This window comes from Vigna angularis, chromosome 3, assembly GCF_016808095.1.
Source record: "Vigna angularis cultivar LongXiaoDou No.4 chromosome 3, ASM1680809v1, whole genome shotgun sequence".
Classification (NCBI taxonomy): Eukaryota; Viridiplantae; Streptophyta; class Magnoliopsida; order Fabales; family Fabaceae; genus Vigna; species Vigna angularis.
In genome coordinates, this window is record NC_068972.1 from 18,678,616 (window position 1) to 18,700,281 (window position 21,666).

At 30.8% G+C, this 21,666-nt stretch overlaps 1 pseudogene; it reads right to left on the minus strand.

Moving 5' to 3' along the window:
- Positions 1-9,927: 9,927 nt before the first annotated feature.
- On the minus strand, positions 9,928-10,956 carry LOC108324660 (uncharacterized; annotated as a pseudogene).
- Positions 10,957-21,666: the final 10,710 nt, after the last annotated feature.

The window sequence follows — 21,666 nt, forward strand, 5'->3', positions numbered from 1 at the left end:
TTTGTTCAAGGGGATAAGTTGGTTTTCTATCCCTTTCTTGGTCTATTTGTTCTTCTTCTACATGTTGCTCTTTTTGGCTTGCATATAGTGTTTGTGTTCTCTTTGCTAGTCTTTATTGATCAGCAGTTCTAATTATGTGCCCTGATAGGTTTTGCATTATTTATAGAGGCAGATTGAACTTCATGTGCATCTAAAGGTGTTGTAAGTATCATCAAGTTGTTTGTTTTGTTTTTCAGGTAAGGAAAGTTAATTGTTTTACTGTGCGTGAGTTTGATAAATATGATGTTGTTGTATATTAATTGAATCTCATTGTTGTGTATGCAAGAATTGAATTAGGTAGTTTAAGGATTGAATTGAGTTTGCTTGTTGTTTGGACTTACGTAACTGAGAGAACTAAATAGTTAAGAAATTGAGCAAATTGGTATAAGTTTAAATGTGTAAAAATTGTGTTGAACCAACTCTCTCAAAGAGGAATACCAATTTGAGCAATTGATCATGTCCAAATTCACTTAAATCACATATATGAGTTTGTTGTAATTGATATACTGTTGACTAGTTGGGCATTGAGCGCAAGCTTGATTGTGCAAGTTTGAGAGCATTTTAGCTTTAGACTGTTAAGCGTCCCGCTGAGTGCCTAGTTTTACGAATGCTTTGGCGTTGAACTGTAGTAGGGCACCGTTGAGCATCATTTTGCACTACAGGTATGAAGAATTTAATTCTAGGACACCGAGTGGTAGAAGAGTGTCATTGAGCCCAACTTTTTGCAAGAAGAATAACACTAAGCACCACCTTTGGAAAGAAATAAGCACCACCTCTAAGCGGCAATATACATTTTGATTGATTTTCTTCTTGGCTGTCTGACATTGATTTAAATAAACTTTAAGTTTGTTTGTAAGTATTATGACTATGTGTGCAGAAATAAGGATTTTGTGATGGATATGTTTGGAAATGTTGTTGAGAGAATTTCAAGGAAAAATTTTGTGTGGTGGTATGTTTAGTGTATGCGTTGATATATGAGAGTTCAGAATATATCCTTATATTCTACCAACCATTCAACTCATATAGAGAGGAGTGATAAGCGGGAGAGAATGACAAATGGTCCTGACCGTTAAACTATTTGGTCCTACGCACGAAGGGGGCTGTAAATAGTAGGGTGATAATCCTTATGTTACATGAGTTATTGCATTTATCAATGTTTAACTTATATGTGATGTGATTTAATTATCTTAGGATATTTCTTTTTGCACACTAACTTACCTTGTTTTCTTTTCTTTGTGTTTTGATTTTCTTTTGCGATTTTCACTTCACGGTGTGAGCATATGCTGAAGTAGGTGATGATATGCATTTGGTGATAGGCGATAACGCAACAAAATAGTTTTATAGTTCTCTTAAGTTGTTTTGTATGCGAGTTCTTTCTTTTTTAAAAATTCTTGTAGTTTTTATTTGTTTTGTATATATATTTTGTTAGTACAGTGATTAAGATGGATAATTGTATTAATATTATATATATTTTCTAATTATATGTTGTGTATTATCAAACTTTTTAAGTTCTATACTGCTAAATGAGATTTAAAGTTGTTAATAAATAATAAAGTTGAATGAAAAATATTTTATTTGAAAAAACCAACCCTAAGCATAAAACACGGGCTATTATTGTAACGTTAATATAAAAAAATTAATAAAGAAAAACTCATGTTCATATTTTAATTCATTTATTTGTGTCAAATATGAATATGTTGAAATTCCTTATATTTATCTTTCAATCGTTCTTTTAATTATTCAAAATTTGTCTGTAGTATTTCTTTTTGCGCTAAAGTATTCTTTTTTTTTTATCATGACACAAATTAATATGATATTTAAAAACTGTCATGTGCATCAAGATTATGCGACTCATTTGTTTAATCAAGATTTTGAAAAGTGAACAAATATTAAAATGTATGAGCTTTATTTTCATGTACTAATGAAAATTAAATTCCTCTTGAAATAAACATTAAAATATATTTTATTGTTTGTTACACTTTCTTTCATTCAAATTAAAAATATAAAAATTAATAGTGGAAAATTCAAAATTAGTATTTATTTATATTTTAATAAATTTAAATATTTATTTGGTCGTAAAACAGTGCTATACAATTTTATTTGCAAATGGATCAATGGGAAACATGCTAAAACCAAAGAAATTGGAGTATCTTATGATGGGGTTGTCATTGATTTTGAGCCTTGAATCTTTCTTCTTACACCACCTCATCTTTTTTCCTGCATTTCCACGTTTCAAAATTATCCTTTTTTAACAAATTTTAAAATTCCTTAAAAGTTTTGAAATTTTTTTTAACAAATTTCAAAATCGGTTGAAAAAAAAAATCCTTCAATAAATTTCAAAATTTGTTGAAAAAAAAAAATGATTTGTTGAAGGTTTTTTTTTGAAAACTTCAACAAATTTTAAAATTTGTTGAAAGTTTAGAAATTTTTTTAATAAATTTTAAAATTTGTTGAATGTTTTTTTTAACGAATTTCTCGAAATCTATAGAAAAGAAGTGAAATATAAGACTTTTTGAATTGTATGGAATAGTTTAAGATTTTTAAAAAATGTGGAGGTGTAGGAAGAAACCCTCTTGATACATCATGCGAAAAAAAAATGAACTCGCCCAAAAATATAACCAATGGCCCATTTGAGCATATAAATCAGGGCAGCTTTTTCCTGCACTTCCAGTCCATAGTTTCAATCAGCACCTCGTAAATTCTAAAAATTCATATTTAGCTTCTGATTTAGAATTTTCACTTTTAGTTTCTGATTGTTTAATATGAAGACTTTCAGAATATAGAAATTAAAATATAAAATACATAACACATTTTAAATTACACAATTTAATATTTTCAATAAAGATACATATTGAAAGAAGAAGATATAGAGAGAGAAAGAAGTGGAAAACTGGTGTAAGAAGAAGATGAAAAAACAGGGAAGAGAGATGGAAGACTAATATTGGAAGAATAAGATGATGAAGAATGAAAGAGCACAACGCGAGACTAATATAAAATAGAAAGGATGAAGTGTAGAAAATGATGAAACTTGTGTTATTAAATTAAAGACTGGATTTTGGAGTGATAAAGGAAGGAAATGAGAGGAAAGTTTGTAATGTATGATAAAATATTTTTTTTATATTAATACATTTAAAAATTAATTTACAAAATAAAAATTGCAAAAGTATTTGATATAAAAAATACTTTTAAAAATATAAATTAGAATTAAAAATTTAATTTATAATAAAAAAAATTATAGAAAAATTTAATAAATAAAAATGTTATATTTCAAAATAAAAACATATTAAAAATAATTAATTTACAAACTATTATAATATAAAACATATAGTAATAAAATATTAAATTATTTTATTTTATTTTATTGGATTACAGAATAAGTATATATTAATAAAAAATTAATAATATAATTATAAAAATTTATAGATATTTATAATTTATCTTTGTAACGGTAGTTATTAATATATCATAATCTAAATTTCTTACAAAATTAATTATGATTGGAATATTTTATTAGTATTTAGGTTTTTAATTTATCATAAAAGAAAGTATAATAAATATATATTAGCTTTATTTGCAAATCTGCTTTATTTATTGCGGAAAGTTCTTGGAAGAAAATTTATTGCGCAACTGTAGGCATGAATACGATCTTACAGATATTGGAAGAAAATATTAATTATTTTTTGTTTTTATTGAATATTTAAAATTTGTATTTTTTAGTTGAAAATCTAAAATATTTAAATATATTTTTAATAAATTTAATAAAACTAAAATATTTAATGAAAATTCAATATGCATAAATTTACAAAAATAAAATAAAATTTATTTGATAAAAATAAATAAATACGAAAGTAGAGGATACATGCACCAAAATTCCAACTAGCTAGTTACAGCACCAAAATAAGCTGGTCCCAAAGCACAACCAAACACCTCTTAATTTTCAATAAATCACCTGCCACACAGTAAATGCATCATATTTAAACTCAACATCTATCTCTGCCAAATTTATTAAGCAGTTGTTAAATTATTTTTTACATGGATTTATACATAATAGTATATTTACATTATGATGTAAGTGGTACATATAGAATTAGATTAATCTAATTTTAAACTTAGTTTAATTAAATATCAATGTATTAAGTTTGTTTTTATTTAATTTAATTATAATTGAGTTGGATGGAATCATATTAAATTAAAAAATATATTATCTCTTAGCCTTTAAAATGGTACATAAAAATCAATCATTTTAAAAATTTATTGAACTAGCAACTCATAAACAATAACTTTCATAATACCGAGACATTTGTAACTCACTAAAATCCAAAAAATAGGTATGAGATATTTATTCATTAATTTCTAAAATTACTAGACAAATAAATATTTTTATTTATTCATTAATTTTCAAAATTATTAGATAAGAGAGTTTACATGGAGATTTAGCTCTCTATAAATTATAAAAATAAATATAAGTAATGAAGAGAATTCATCTCTTAATCCTATAAAGATGTTATATTAATTACATAGGACGTGGGTGAGAAAACTCTTTAGAGTCTCTCTCTCGCAAAGTGCTCTCAAAAGTGTTTAAAACTGAAGTCCTTGAAGTTTCTCTAATTTGTCCAAAATTATGATATTTATAAACACTGACAGCATGACTCCAGAAGTGGTTCATGGCTTCAGTTGTGAGGTTTCTTCCCTTGGTCGGTTTTCCTTATTGCTTTAAGTAGTGAGTTATGGACTAGAGTTGTCTGACGTTACTTCATGATGAAGGATTCTTCATGGCTTGAGCCTTAAGTCAAGGCTTGAGGAAACCTTCTTTGCTAGGTTTTCTTCGTGGCTCAAGCCCTCAAAATGGTGTTGTAGTCGTGCTGTGACAAATTTCTTTAAAGATGTTTGAATTCTTCTTCTTTTCTTCAAAATACAGTTTTGACTCCCTGAATTCTTCTACTCCTGCAAAACAAGTGAAAATGGGGTAGTTATCAAGCATTTTATACAAAATCGAAACAAGATATATGTCAAATTAACATTGAGATATACTAATACTATGCACTTATCACTTTGTTCTACTATTGAGGAGTGGTTTATCTTTAGGGTGGGATTGTACTCATTTTCCTCTTTATTCCCACATACAAGGCCAGTACAAGGTGGAGTTTTCTACACTAAGACCGTGTTATCAAGGGTTTCTTTCTTCTTTCCCTTGCCATCCATTACCTTAGTCTTGACCCTCCTTTTAACCTTACATTTTCCTCCCTTAGAGCATCCATCTCTTAATAAACTCCTATTGGATCTTTGCATGGGCTTCCAGGATAATGGCTCTATCAGCCAGGAAGGGTTTTGCTTATCATTCTCTAACCATCCTGCTTCTTGTGGACATCATAAACACTTTTCTATACAGAATACAAGTTGGCCCTATGGTGGGTGCCAATTGTTCTTATACACAACTGAATAAGTATCCTACTAAGACTTCTATGAACTCTCTAAATACTTCCAACATTCAAACTTTGGGGTATTAGTTCTTCTCTTGAGTACTCTCATTCTCCTTACACTAGGTAGGGTGTGTGCCTGTAGAAGACACTTTAAGACTCAAGTTAGTCTCTCACGTCAATAAGCAATAAATGAATAATTAAATAAAGTATAATAAATTTATATCATAAAATGCATTATTTATACTTACAATTTATTACTTATTTACCTGGATGGGTCTCGACTCATTAACCCAAATACATGATATCTTATGGATTATCATAATTAATGATTGATTGGTGATTACATGTATTGTATTATGTTTTACTAACCGAATACAAATGGATCAAATACATTTTGATTTAGTAGTATGACATGTACTCGTTCAAGAACTAGAGTCATACTGATATGACCGATAAGCATTCTGTCATGTATAATACAAATTTTGAATTTTATAATTGGTCAACCAATCAATTTTAATTTGTATAATTGGCTTACACACTCCTAAATTGTGTTTAAATTTTTTAGCATTTTAATATTTCTTTTATGAAGCATTTATTTGTTACCCCTTTAATCATTCATCTGAAATTTCTAGGCCACTACTTGTTAAAATGAAAATAAAAGGGAGCTGTCATGCATTTATCTAATTTTTATTGTTTTAATGAATATAATGGGAATGAAGTAAAAGAAATATTAAAAAGAAAAAAAACACCTTGGAAAGCAACGGTGGTGAGTGAGTGTGATTGTTGAAGTTAAGTTCTAACCTCAAGTGATGTAGAATAATTAATAATTGGAATTAGATGTACCCATTTACAATAACACCTTCCCTGGTTACCATCTTTGCTACCCTTATTATCTTAAAAACTCTATTGACACTAAAAACTTCTAAGGTGTACACGTGGTGCGATGGGAGGTTGCAAGGAGCCAAATAAATTAGCTATTAAAGTATTTGGAGAATCATATTAATTACAACCCTTCAATTTCACTTCTCTCATTCTTACTTTCTCGATTTTCAATTTTTCTTCTTTCTTCTTTTTCTTTTTTTTATTGTGGGTCAACTATAATAAATCAATAATAGAGGTGATGAGTTGGTACATTGAAATGACCTTTTTCTTTTATCTTAGGTTTGATTATCATTAAACAATTCTAAAGGTGACTTTTTTAGAATTTACACTACGGTTTCCTTCATATCGACTTTTCTCTAATTTTACTTTCTTTGTTTTTTATTTCGCACGTGCAAGTCAATTATTAGTTGCGTGTCATACAGGCAATAAAAATTATAAGGTTAGATGTAACTGACTTGTTTAATGTAACACTATAAGTGAGTTTCTGTTTCTCTTCAAAATAGTAAAAGGTAAAATAAAATTTGGAAAGTAATGAAAATTTAAACGTTGGGATTATGCGAGAAAAATCACAATGTTATAATTTTCTTTTACGGTCTTATAATTTTTAAACTTCAATTATAATTTTTTTCTCTCTCTCAAATTTTAATAATTTTAGTCTTTTTTAAACTTTAAAAATAAATAATATAATATTTTTAGTTCAATTATGTTAATTTTCTTTTGAGTGTTAAACAATATTTTAGATTGTATTTAAGTTGCAATATATCAAATCATGTAAATAGTTTAAATATAAGTTTAAAGCATTGACACATAAAAAATAATAATGCAATTAAGTTAGAAAAACTGTATTTATTTATGGTGAAGTTTGTGACTAAACTGTATCAAAATTTGGAATATGGTAATTTTAATTTTGTATTTTGAGATTAAAAATATATTTAATTATTTTTTTTCTTATAATATTTAACTTTTAAAATATAATGTATAAAGAGTTAGACATAATCAAATATTCTATTTAATATCCTATCATTTATCACTTTTGATTTTAGCTATTTAGAATATCAATTTTTATTTATTGTGTAAAAAGTATCAAAGCTTTTGATCCATAACCACAACAATCATATCATTCGTGGTCAATCAGAAAATTGACCTCCTATATGCTAGGAACGATAAAATGTCTTGACAAATTTATTGTTACAGATAAACACAACAACAAAAATCAATCTTTGTTACGAGGATATGAAAATTCAAGATCAAACCATTTTAAGATGGTTGATGAATTTTATGTCAATTGATATTGCAACTCAATTACTTCAGTGTGAAAACCGTATTATAATATGAATCTCATAATTTTATTGTATACCTCTTATTTACTAATATTATTATATATTAAGTCACTTTATCTTCATTGAAACTTATCTTTAAAAACACCAATTGCCTCTACAAAGTTTCGATAATATTGAAACTTATCTTTAAAAACACCAATTGCCTCTACAAAGTTTCGATAATGATAAAACTTCTCATTTTGTTTTGTTTAACACCTTTTTGTGTAGAGAAGTGTAGGCATAAATGCATTTTTTAATCACATGGAAGAGAAATATACTAATGAACCCACTTATATATGTTTGCCATTCAAATTTGCTCGTCACAACCTTGAACATAGGATCATGTTGTGTTCAAATTTGTTTCTGGATGTGTTTATATGAAGAGTTTGAGAATAAAATAAGGGGATTGATAATAGTTATATCGTTCGGTTATACTATTGTGCCGATCGCTCTTGTGTTGTGTTGATTGCTCTTGTATTGATTCAATGCATCGTTCGGTATCACTGACCTGAATCGCTCGGTTGTGTTGATTCATTACATTGTTCGGTTATATTGTTGTGCCGATCACTCTTGTATTGTGACGATCGCTCTTGTATTGATTCAATGCACCGTTCGATATCACTAACCTGAACCGCTCGATTGTGTTGATTCATTATACCGTTCGGTCTCACTGACCTGCACTGCTTGGTTTATAGTTAGGCTTGTAGTTTTTGTTATTTTGTTTAGTTCCTGTTATTCTGTTTTAGTTTCTTTTCCTATATATTTCTTTTCCTGTATCTCTTTCACAATTCAATAAACTTCATATCTTTCTGAGCCTACTTTTCTCTGGCTTCTCTCTTCTCTTTTCTCCCCTTTATCAGCTTTCTTTTCCACTATTGCATAGTAAATCTATGAGGGATAACAAGCAACATTGAATCAATTAAGCATAATATTTTATGGACATGGAAGACGAAATAGATGAATGATTATTAGTGATAAACTGTTATCATTATTATGATTCCATTATAATGTTAATAAATCAAATTTATTATATTAATTATAATATTATTACTGAATCAAGTGTCTTTTATTAGGTAGTTATAGGTTAATATGATGAGTTTTGCATGATTTGGTGAATGTCTTATATTGTCTACATGAATGAGATAGGGATTGGTGTAATATCCTGAGTGTGACTTATTTGACAAAAGTGATGACACAAGTTCAAGAGATAATAATCTGAACTTTAGGACAATTTATTTAAAAAAAAATACCAGAAACATAATCACGAGCTACCTTATCCTCCAAAATTTCAAACCAAACACTCTCAAAACTCCGAGTAACAAGGTGTGTCATATGTCAACGAAACTAAAATAGACTTTTTGTTGTTGTAGATTTAGACTTATTTGAGTACACCGAGTAATCATCAATAATTTTGAATATTATTATTGGTTAAGAAGTGGACTTTGAGTCTAACTTAATCTCATAAAATTAATTTGTAAAGTGAAATTTATATTCATCTATATATTATAAATTGATCTTATCTCTAATTAACGTAGGATTTTTAACATTATCATATTTTTATTTTTTTAAGATTCCAATTGAATAAAAGGATTTGTATGCGGGAATTTTTCAAGTACACCAGATCCAATGCAAAAGTAATTTAAAATCACTTTCGGGTGTTTTATAAAAGAAATATTCACTATTATACTTGTTAGCAACATGTCCAATGATAAATAATAATGTTTCACCGGTGTAATGGTTTTCTGAATTTTTTGCATAAACAAAAATAAATTTTAAATATTTAAATATAAAAGTTATAAAATAATTAAATAAATAGTCAATTTAGTACACCAAGTAATGATATGTTTTATTTTTAATAAAAAAACACAATCTTATTACACAAATTTTAATTTTATTTAAGTTATATTAAGGTTTAAATGCTTACTTCGTACCCATGTTAAGAGGTGAATTTTTGTTTAGTACCCGGTTTTAAAAATGAAGACATTGGGTTCCTATGTTATGAAAAGTATATGAATAAGGTCATGTCTGTTAAGTTGACAGCAACAACGTTAACTCTATGATGATGTGGCCGTACTTTTTCTCTTCTCTCTTCTGCTGTCCAACTTTTTCTCTCTCTTGTTCATCTTTGTCTCTCTCGTCTACAGTAGGACTTATAACGGGATTAAGGATAAAGCATAATCACACATTTTGTCACTCATAAAAATTATAATATAAATATAAAAAAATCCGCATCAGCTCTCCATTTCCATTCATGAGAAGAAAAATGCTCAGCCAGAAAATAAAAAAGGATAAGAAGAAGATTCTGCTTCTCCTTGAAGATTAAGATTATCAGGGGGCCCTTTCTTTGATAATCGTGGTCTGTTTTTCTCCCTATTTCCAATGAAGTAAAGTCCACTAGTCAACTAATGAAGATGAGGACTATTCATACCCAATCATTCTTCAACTAATATATGATGAAAAAACCAAAATAATTGAAATACATTGATGCTTCAGAAGGTTCCACGCTAGACTTCCCAGCATGCTGCAAGCATAAAATATAAGAACTATCAGAGAGTGCCAAAATTGTAACTTTTATAAATCAAAATCAAAATAATAAAAGAAGAAACCAAGGGCACATAACTATTTGAATTCCTGATCATCTATGAAAATTTTCATAAACAAAAAAAGGTACTAAAAAGTTAGTTTACCTTCGACAGTCGAGCCTGCTTGTCGGTCAATGATCTATTTTTAATATGCTCTCTTGGGATGGAGTCTGAAGCAAAAGTACCATTGGAAACAGTAGATGCTACCTCTTCACCTTTTCCATCTTTGTTCTTTTTAATTGCACTTGCATGAACACCTCTGGGGCTTGGTGACTTTGCATTCTTACTCTTGACAGTACATTTTCATGCTTTTGATTCCTCTGTCTGATCTACGATTTCTGCTTCTATTTCCTAACATTGAGAAAATACATGAGATGAAATACTAAATTTGAATAGTATTAATGATTTAATTAAACCAATTCAAGGGAATAAAAATCCTCTCACCTTAGAAATGGTGACATTGTTCACACCTATGCAGTCACCTGATCCTTCCTTGATTTCTGCCTTGGATGAGTAATCAGTTGCAGTGTTATCATACTGGATGAATTTTTCAGAAATTCCATTTGGAGCTTCAATTTGTGTAGTTTTGGTGACAACAAGGTCTACATTTGAGGCAATACCAACCATTTCAAAGTTAGACAATTTGCCATTAAAAACATTTTGGTAGACCTCTTCAAGTCCATTGGCTGGTAAAAGGTTGCTTGGATCCATCATTCAAGCCAAGCTACAAGTTTCATGAAATCAATGACCAGCTACTTAGAGATAGTTTAATACTAGTGAAAGGAAATAATTATAACCATACAAAACAAGATTGTTCATATGAAAAATTCATCATTTATCTTGTAAGCAAGAATGGTTTCCCAAAAAATACGAGTGTGGAAGTGAAGGCGCATGGCAAGAGAGAGAAAAAACTAAACAAGAGAGAGAAAAAGCTGGACAGTAGAGGAAAGAAGAGAAATAGTACGGCCACATCAGCATGGACTTAACGTCGTTGCTGTCAACTTAACGGACATGACCTTATTCATACACTTTTTATAACATAGGGACTCAATGTCTTCATTTTTAAAATCGGGTATTAAACAGAAATTCACCTCTTAACATAGGGACGAAGTAAACATTTAAGCCTTATATTAATGATTGGAATAATTGAACCCATTTTTAATGTTTATTATTTTCATTAAAATAGAAGTTAATATTAATAGGAATAGAAAAATGAAAGGTTTCAATCAATACTAATTAAATATTAATATTAATATTTTAAATAATCATGTGATAATTAATAAATATCAAATATATGCTTAACTAACTCATTATAATTAATAAATTCAAATTCAAACAAAATAATTTTTTAAATTCTATACTAAAAATATTCTTCTTTTTTTATACTAAATAAAATATATGTTTAATACTTATTATGTCGAACTAAATATTTACTCAAAGTTTTGAATATATTTAGACACAACAAAAAATAGCGATATAACTTTTTTTTCATTGTATTATACCAACTGCCATAACCATGCCGATGAAATATAAAATTGAAGAAAAGAAAAAACTGAATGTGAGATAAATGATATCTGTGAATTTGTCGGACTTCTTAACCCGAAAAAAGAAATATCTTTAACTACTTCATGGCTTTACCATAAATTAAATTAAGAAAATATAAATATAGCAAAAGGTATCTTCTTTGTAAAAGGGCGTGTACTCATTTCAATAAACTTTATAAAAATGAATATATATTTGACGAATAAGGAAAAAAAACTTTTACTTTTTCATAAATAAGTTGCCATACTTGTTGAAGTGATGAACAAAGTGTTTAGTTTCTTTAAATAGAAATTGAGACTTAAATTTTTTGTGCAAAAATTAAGTATAATAAGAAATTTACTCCTTGAAATTATTCTATTTTAATACACTTAATACCAATTTTGGTTCATAGTTTTGTTAGGTGTGTTCAAAGTGATTCTACCTTTTTTGAGATGTTCACAATTATCCCATATTTTGTAAAAAGGGTTTAAGTTGGTCATTTTTGCTTATAATGTTAAAAACGCTAACCAACCTTAGCCAAAAATGAATGAGCACTCCAGTTAGTGATTGCGTGACAAGCTCAGTCAAAGAGGGATTCCCACCTAAATTAGGGTTTCGTACAATTACAGAATGGTCTCTCCTTCTCGAATCAGGGTTTTCAACCCTCATATGCGGCGACTGTTGGTTCTTCCATTGCATGAAGGAGACGATGTCTGCGTTTCTTGTGCGATGAAGAATATGATGCTACAAAGAATGAGATGTTTATTGGCCATGGTGGTTCGCGAGAACGCGATCTAGGTTCTAATATCTACATAATTCAAGTTTCTGTTGTACGTGTAAAAGCACTTACCGTTATTTCTATTATTACACTTTTTTGCATGTATATAAACCATGCAACTCTGTTATAATAAAGTGTACGAGTTATCTTTCTTCATGTACAGTTTTCATTGCTTCTGCTAGATTAGAAACTTTTTCTTTATCCTCTATTGCTCCTGGTTCAATAGTGGTATCTAGAGCCAGGTTGAAGAGACCTGGGGTGTGCGTGTTTTGATTCACTTTTCACGGAGACTCTGTGGTGGTTGAGAAGGGTGGTTGAAACGTTTGAACAGGGGCAAGAAGATTGTTCTTGGGCAAGAAAGAGAAGGTGTCATGGATGATATTCCTGCTGGAAGCTTCCCTGTTCTCACAAGCAATAATTGGAGCAGGTGGAGTGCACAGATGAAAGTCTTGTTTCGTTATCAAGGTGTTAGTGTTGTTGTGGAAGAAAGGGGATATGAGGCTGATCTTGGTGGTGACATGGAGGAGCAGAAGGAAAAGTTTAAGAAGAAAGATGACAAAGCCCTGTTCATCATCCACCAATGCGTAGATGATATGCATTTTCAGAAAATACAAAGTGCAGCTACGGCGAGAGAAGCTTGGACAATCCTGGTGCGCTGTCATGCTGGTGGGGAAAAAATCAAGAAAATTAGACTTCAAACGTTAAGGAGACAATATGAACTTCTTCAAATGGAGGAAAATGACAAGGTTAGTGAGTATTTTAACAAGGTCTTGACACTTACTAATCAAATGAAAAGTTGCGGTGAATCTATCAGCGACCTCATGATAATAGAGAAGATAATGCGATCTTTGCCTCAACAGTTTGATTACATTGTTGTTGCGATAGAAGAATCCAGGGGTCTTGAGACGTTGAAGATAGAAGAACTACAAAGTTCTTTAGAAGCACATGCAATGCGATTGTTGGAAAGGAATCCTGTTAAGAATGATGAGCAAGCTCTAAAGGTGCAACATGAAGGTGCAACATGTTAAGAGCGATGGGAAAAAGAAATTTAAGAAATGGAAAGGGAAACTAGGAAAAGGAAAATGGAAGAAAGAGAGTAGTAGTGCAGATGAACCAGATGAAAGATCTGATTCAGCAGAGAAGAAAAACAATTTTGAAAGGATCTCGAAGAAGAAAGATAAAAGAAACATCGAGTGTTTCAACTGCCATAAATTCGGGCATTTTTCATATGAATGTTTCTCAGGCAAAGGGAAGTAAAAGAAGAAGTTTCAAAGCAAAGAGAAAGAGGCTTACATTGCACAGGAATAATCAGATTCAAAACCACTGACCTTAATGGTTATGACAACTAATGAGTGTGTGAAGTCGTTGAACAAGAACTGGTATCTTGATTCAGGTTGCTCGAATCACATGACGTGCAATAGAGAATGACTGGTTAATTTTGATGGCACAAAGAAGAGCAAAGTCAAGTTTGCAAACGATAGCACACTAATGGTTGAAGGAATGGGTGACGTGATCATCAACAGGAATAATGGTTCACAGGCGATTATTTCCAGCGTGCTGTTCGTGCCAAATATGAAATGTAATCTTCTCAGCATTGGACAACTGGTGGAAAGGGGATACATAGTGATCATGGGAAATCATGATCAAGTTGAGTTGTATGACAGCAACAGAAGACTGATCTTGACCAACAAGATCTCAAAGAATAGAACATTTCAGGTGTGTCTAGATGTTGTAGAAAGTTTACAGTGTTTGTCTACTGTGAAGATTGAAGAGAGTTGGATGTGGCATCTACGTTTTGCCCACTTAAATTTTAGAGATGTGCAGAAACTCGAGGAAAAGACCATGGTGTCATGTATGCCACGCGTTTCTTTACCAGTTGATGCATGTAAATCTTGTTTGGCAAGCAAGCAATCTAGGAAACCTTTCCAGTCAAAGATTAAGATGAGATCGAAAGAGTGTTTGGAAGTAGTGCACTCAGATGTTTGTGGTTCGTTTGAGGTACCATCATTGGCAGGAAACATATACTTCATTGCTTTCGTGGATGAGTTCATCAGGATGATATGGGTGTATGTGATCAAGACAAAAGGTGAAGCATTGGAGGTATTCAAGAGATATGTAATTTGTGTAGAAAGAGAGAGTGGGAAGATTATGAAAATTTTGAGAACTGATGGTGGAGGGGAATTTACTTCACATGCGTTTGAAGACTTTTGTCAGATCAAAGGTATAACACATGAGGTTACTGCACCGTATACGCCTCGACATAATGGTTTGGTGGAGAGAAGGAACCGCACAATCATGAACATGGCCAGATGTCTCCTCAAAGAGAAGAACTTGCCACGAAGTTTTTGGGCTGAGGCTGTCTCGACAACTATTTATCTACTCAATAGGTGTCCCACTAAACACATTGAAGGCAGAGTGCCACTGAAGGTCTGGACAGGAACAAAGCCATCCGTGAAGCATTTAAGAGTTTTCGGTTCACTGGCTTTCACTCATGTTGCAGATCAGAAGCGGACCAAGTTGGAAGATAAAAGCGAGCCAATGGTGTTTGTGGGGTATCATGCTACTGGAGCATAAAAATTACATGATCTGATGAAAAGGAAGATGATCATAAGTAGAGATGTGATCGTACTGGAGAAGGAAAGCTGGGATTGGGATCACATGCATGCAAGTCCGAAGAAGACACTGGTGCACAGAGTTATTGATGATGCACATAAGAAAGAGTTGAGGTTACTCCTAACAGCAACACTGAATCAAGGAATGCTTCTCAAAGACCAAGGAGACAAATGGTAAAGCCATCCAGATTTTCTGATTATGAGGTGTATTCGGATGCAGAAATTGATGAAGAAGGGAGCCTAATTCATATAACTCTGATGGCTGGAGCAGAACCTGTGGATGTGGATGAAGCATTGAAGCAATCGATATGGAGAAATGCAATGATGGAGGAACTTAGATCAATTGAGAGAAACAACACGTGGAGGCTGGTAGATCTTCCACCTGGAAAGCGAAGTATTAGCGTCAAATGGGTGTTCAAGAAGAAGCTAAACCCGGATGGCACCGTTTCAAAGTACAAAGCACGACTCGTGGCCATAGGCTTTCTGCAGAGAAAAGGAGTTGATTTTGATGAGGTGTTTGCACCTGTTGCGAGGCTAGAAACCATACGTTTGGTTGTTGCGGTTGCATGTGCAAGAAGATGGCCAATATTTCAGCTGGATGTTAAATCCGCATTTCTGCATGGGACATTAGAAGAAGAGGTCTACGTCTAGCAACCTCCTGGATTCAGAGAGAGATAAGGAAGAAAAGGTGTATAAAATGCAGACAGGTCTTTATGGCTTAAGACAGGCACCCAAAGCCTGGAATAAGAAGATTGATTCATCTTTGCTTCGTAGTGGAACATGGAGTCTACGTGAAAGAGAATTAGAAGGTAACTTGTTGATCATTTGCTTGTATGTAGATGACCTTTTGGTGACAGGATCGAGCTTAGAGGATATAGAAGAATTCAAGGAGTTGATGAAAAACGATTTTGAGATGACGGATCTAGGAGAACTTAGCTATTTCCTGGGAATGGAATTTAGTCGTTGAGCTAAAGGTCTTGTTATGCATCAGCAAAAATACATAAAGGAGCTGCTGGAGAGGTTTAAAATGCATCAATGTAATGCTGCCAAAAGTCCTTTAGAGGTGAATGTGAAATTAAGAAAGGACGAAGTAGAAGAGGAGGTAAATGAAACGAGATTCAAGTAGATAGTGGGATCTTTGCGTTTTCTGTGTAATAGCAGACCATACTTGACGTTTTGTGTAGGTCTGGTTAGTAGATTTATGTGCCAACCCAAGAAGAGCCATATGAATTATGCTAAGTGTATCCTAAGATACATCAAAGGCACACCAAACTATGGGATATTGTTTTCTTATGGGAATCAGGAGAACGGTTTAAAGCTCATAGGATTTTGTGATTCAGACTACGAGGGTGATACTGTGGAGAGGAAAAGCACCTCATGATACATTTACTTCGTGAATGGAGCACCAATCTCGTGGTGCTCTAAGAAGCAGTCAGTTGTTGGACTGTCGAGTTGTGAAGCGGAATATATTGCAGGATGTTATGCTGCTTGCCAAGGAGTTTGGCTCAAGGAGTTGCTTGCTTAACTAAAAGTTGTAAGGGAGAGTCCAGGGAAGTTGAAAATGGACAATACTTCTGCCATCAATCTAGCCAGAAATCATGTGAGTCATGGGAGAAGTAAACATATAGAAGTGAAATATCACTTCTTGAGGGATATGGTGAATAGAGGAAAGATTGAATTGTCTTACTGTAAAGCTGCAGAACAATGGGCAGACCTGTTCACGAAGGCCCTAGCGTTTGACAAATTTGAAGCTATGCGAAAGGAAGTTGGAGTTGTGTCTCTCACTGACTTGAATTAAGGGAGAGTAATATCTACATAATTCAAGTTTCTATTTTACGTGTAAAAGCACTTACCGTTATTTCTGTTATTACACTTTTCTGCATGTATATAAACCATGACACTCTCTTATAATAAAGTGTACGAGTTATCTTTCTTCATATACAGTTTTCATTGCTTCTGCTAGATTATAAACTCTTTCTTTATCTTCTATTGCTCCTGGTTCAATAGGTTCTTCGAGTTCGTGGAGAAGGCAAAGATGGAGGAGAACTGTTTACGGTGCACGAAGGTGATAGAGGAGATGAACTCGTCGTTGCGACTCGATTTAGGTTAGGGCTTTCGAATGTTGGTCGTGGAGGTTCGAATTAAACAATTTGGTTTTAGGCTTTTCTGATATCTGATGTAGGTTTTGAATCGAGGGAGAAGGAACTCGCGATTAAGGTTTAAAGGAGTGAATCACGATTCTAGTTTGGGATTTTTCTGCATGCATTGTCGCGATTGAGTGAGCATGGTTGTGGTGGAGGCGAGGCGCGATTTAAGGTTTGATGCGTTTCTGATTTTGTGCAGGTCGCCATGGCTGCTAAAGGTGTGTAGTGAAGGTGGATGGTGGTTCTGCAATTCAGAACGAATATGGTGCAATGTTTGCGCATGGAGGTTGATGGCGTGGTGGCTATGGAGGTTTGATTGCATGAGAAAGTGGTGGCGCTAATGGCGGCATGATGGCCTTGTGGTGATACTTTTCACGAACCTTAACTCTTTCCTTTTACTCAATCACTTAAACTTTTAACATTTTTACCTATGTTACTAAGTCAATTGACCTCAACAATATCACGTAATTAGTAATTAGAGAACTCATTTAGTTTTGGTTAGAAGACAATTACATCATTAACACTTTTAACGCAATAAATAAAAAGGACAACTATTTTTACAAAATATAAAACAACTATGAACATATTAAAAAAGATAAGACTAAGATAAGACTATTTTGAATACTTTTAACAAAACTAGAGAAAAAATGGGTACTAAACCACCTTAATATAATTTTCTCAAAAGAGATTTTAAAAAAATGCCGTACACGAAAACGGTCTAGTCAATTAATGAACTGAAAAAGTTGGAAAGATTCTTACCTTATCACATAACGGGATAATGCTCGTAAAATGTTTGATTTAATAAAAGCTAAATGTAGAACCGTAGAATCGCTTTTGCATAAACTTTTTGACGTGAAAAGTACTGAGAAACACGAACTAAACGCGCAACCAAACACGGAAACACCTAACTTATTTGTGTCTCTATATATTAAGTAATATCCAGCACTGGATTTGAAAAGAAAAAGGTAGGGATAATTTTTTTTAATTTAGTAGTTTTAAAATAAATAAATATATACGGGGTGCCTTAGTATTTTAACGTATTTTTATTTGAAATTTAAATTATGTTCACTGTTTTATCTATTTGAAATGATATTTCCAACTGTACAGATATATAAATAGTTTTCTAAAGAAATTTTTATACTAAAAATTAATTTATGAAAGAAACTTCATTTATATATTTTTTTCTCCAATAAATACTTGTTAATAAATATTTTAAGAAAAGTTGGCTGCCTTTCAGTTGTGCATTTGTACAAACATTCACGACGCACTTTCTATCTATATATATATTAGACTTCAATTTCAATCCTATATTACCAATTTTTATATTATCATATATAATAATAAAATATTTAAAAATTATAGTTTAATTACATAAAATACTTAAAAATTATACTTTAATTTCACCAATAAAAAATTTTCTATTTGATATTTTGATCTACATTATTTCAAAAATAAATAAAGTCTAGAAATCTCATCTCTTAATATTTCTAACTTAATACTAACACTATACTTGTAGTAAAATAGGTTATCTCCCTAATAACCATCTATATACACATTATTCATCCATTTAAAAATATATAATCTTGTTTCCTATGCCAAAATATTAAATCAATTATCACCATTCTATATAGCCATGTTTTTCATTTATTATTATATCAATTAATTAACTCATTACAAATAAAAAATTCTTCAAAAGTAAACAATTAGAAACTAATTATGTCAAACATGTTAAAAAAATCAAGGAAATATCCCTTAAACAAGAAATTTCATGTGAGAGACCTTCCACATTTTATATGGTTGATAAAACAAGACAACCACATCTTGTACCACACACATATACACACATAAAGGATCAATTCTAAAGTCATATAATTCATCCCATATAAAGAATTCAAAAATAATATATTTATAAAAAAAAATAGAAAGATTAAGATTACTAAAACTAACACTAGAAAAAGGCAATAGAAAAGTACACCGCTGAACGACAATAGTGAAATAATGAGTATTTTAAAACTTTTGAACTTCATTTTACTCAGACGATAAGAAATCACTCACGTAAAATATTTCTCATTTATGTAATACTTAGTTATTTAATAAATATCCAATTACTTAAACAAAGAATCTAAAATTAAAAATCTTGAATTATATATCGTTTGAGTAAAAATTACCTTAAACAATTGAACCATTCCAATAATATTACTTAAAGCTTTAAACAAATTTCAATTCAATATAAGAAGTCTCAAAAAAACAGTAAATATGCACAAAACTCGAGTTCAATTGGATTATGAGTGGAAACTATATAGAAGATCAATTAAGTCCAACTTAATTACTAAAATTTATTTTTATCACCGAGTTAAAAAGATTTCTCGGCCTAATACAATTAAATTCTTTCCTCCAAATCAAAGTAAATCCAAATTTACCAAGTAAATTTCCATACTAATTTCGTAAATTTATCCAACGAGTCCTAAACTCTTGGTACACAATTATGATTAAATGTCAAACAGTCAAGCAAGAAAATTTATAAAATCATACTATTAAAGTTCAACTACAACACAATTACTATTAAAAAATCTTAGCCCGAACAATCTAAAACCCAACAACTCAAAACCACTAACTACATCATTCATAAATACAAACACATACATTATGCATACACATATAATTTATTGGGTCAAGGCTTAAACATTAACTAATTTAATATCATTTTAAAATTATTTTACTCATATATATTAAGACTCGGAAATATACCACTCCTTAATTAAGAGACACAAGTTGCTACTACTTGTAATAAACAACGTGGATGTCAAATGTCATTCTTTAATATTTAAATGAAATATAATTTTTTTAATTTTATTTATTTATAATTTTGGTTTTCATAATCATCCATTTCTATTTATCTTCATTAGTTTTTTTTTAATTTTAGTCTCATATTTTAAAATAATTATAAATTTTAGGTATCATAGAAACTTGAATCTATATTGACAATAAACTTAACACATCCCTTTTAGATATAATAGAAAATTATCAATCAAATAGAACTTCTAAAATACAAAAACTAATTAAAAAAAATACATAAAGATAAGAACACACCCCCACATGATGATGGTCCACAGCAACTTTGAAAAGTGATAAACAAAACAATATATCTAATTTCTTAGTTTGCTAATAACTTGTCCTTCGAAAAGCTCAAAGGTCGTATTGGGCAATGGCCAATTATGATCTTGTTTGGGTAGTACGTCGTACGGATAAACTACAAGACACACACAAGTTCATATATCATCCAATGTATGTGATTATCGATGACGTAAGCAGCTGTAAACTCTCGTAGGTGATAACTGATATGTTCGTATCTGTTCTGATGCACCACGTGTCCACTACACATCATAAAATTTGATTATAATATGCAAGCTTTTGAGCTTTTCCCATGTAATAATGCCCATTTTCTTATTGTTATTAAGTGGGTGAGTAGAATAAGTTTTCCAAGATCTAGTTGCATCCCCTTTTGCTCAATTATTACAATAAACAATTCACCTTATTTCATCATCATGCTTTCTTTCTTTCTTTCTTTTCTCGTCTTGCATTTTTCATCTCATCAACAATGCCAGATAGTGGAAAGTGTTCGACCCCACTCCTCTCTCCCATATTCTTTTCTTTTCTTTCAATAATAATTGTGTTAGGCTATTACTATATCTTTTCTTTTAAGAAGAAATTGATTCTACATATGCTATAAGTAAAATATTTTTCTTGTTCTATATCATTTCTAGCACTTATATTTGTTTCATTAAACTAGTGTGTAACCAATAAGATGATGTAATTAGAAAAGTCAAGCTAACAAGAGAAAAGTAATGAAATTGAAACATATTTATAAGTATAGTGGAACATATTGATATATAATAATATATGGTGTTGTATGAGAGGAAGTAGGGTAGAAGATTTTTAAAATGGAGGTAGATGGTTGGTGAGTTGTTTGTTTTGGATGATAAATAAAACTAAAAAGGGTGATATGTTTTAAGATGTTAGAGAAAGGGTATTATTGAAGAAAGTAGGGATAATATGAAATTATCACTTATCAATGACTTTCCACGATTCCACGTGCAAAAATCAAACAAAAACTTTCTGCCGACAGCAATTTGAGCCAACCAATTGCATAAACAATTAATGTCTTCCTTTTCTTTTTAAACTATAAATGAAAGTTTAGACAATGAAAAAGGTTAGGTTAGGTTTTACCTAGGATCACAGTAAGGAACTATATCCTCTAACGTTACAATAAAAATTTACACTTATTTTTATTTTAATATTAAATAATTATCAAATTTATATATTCATAAATTTTTAGGATTAAATATATTTTTAGTTTTAAAATTTTAAC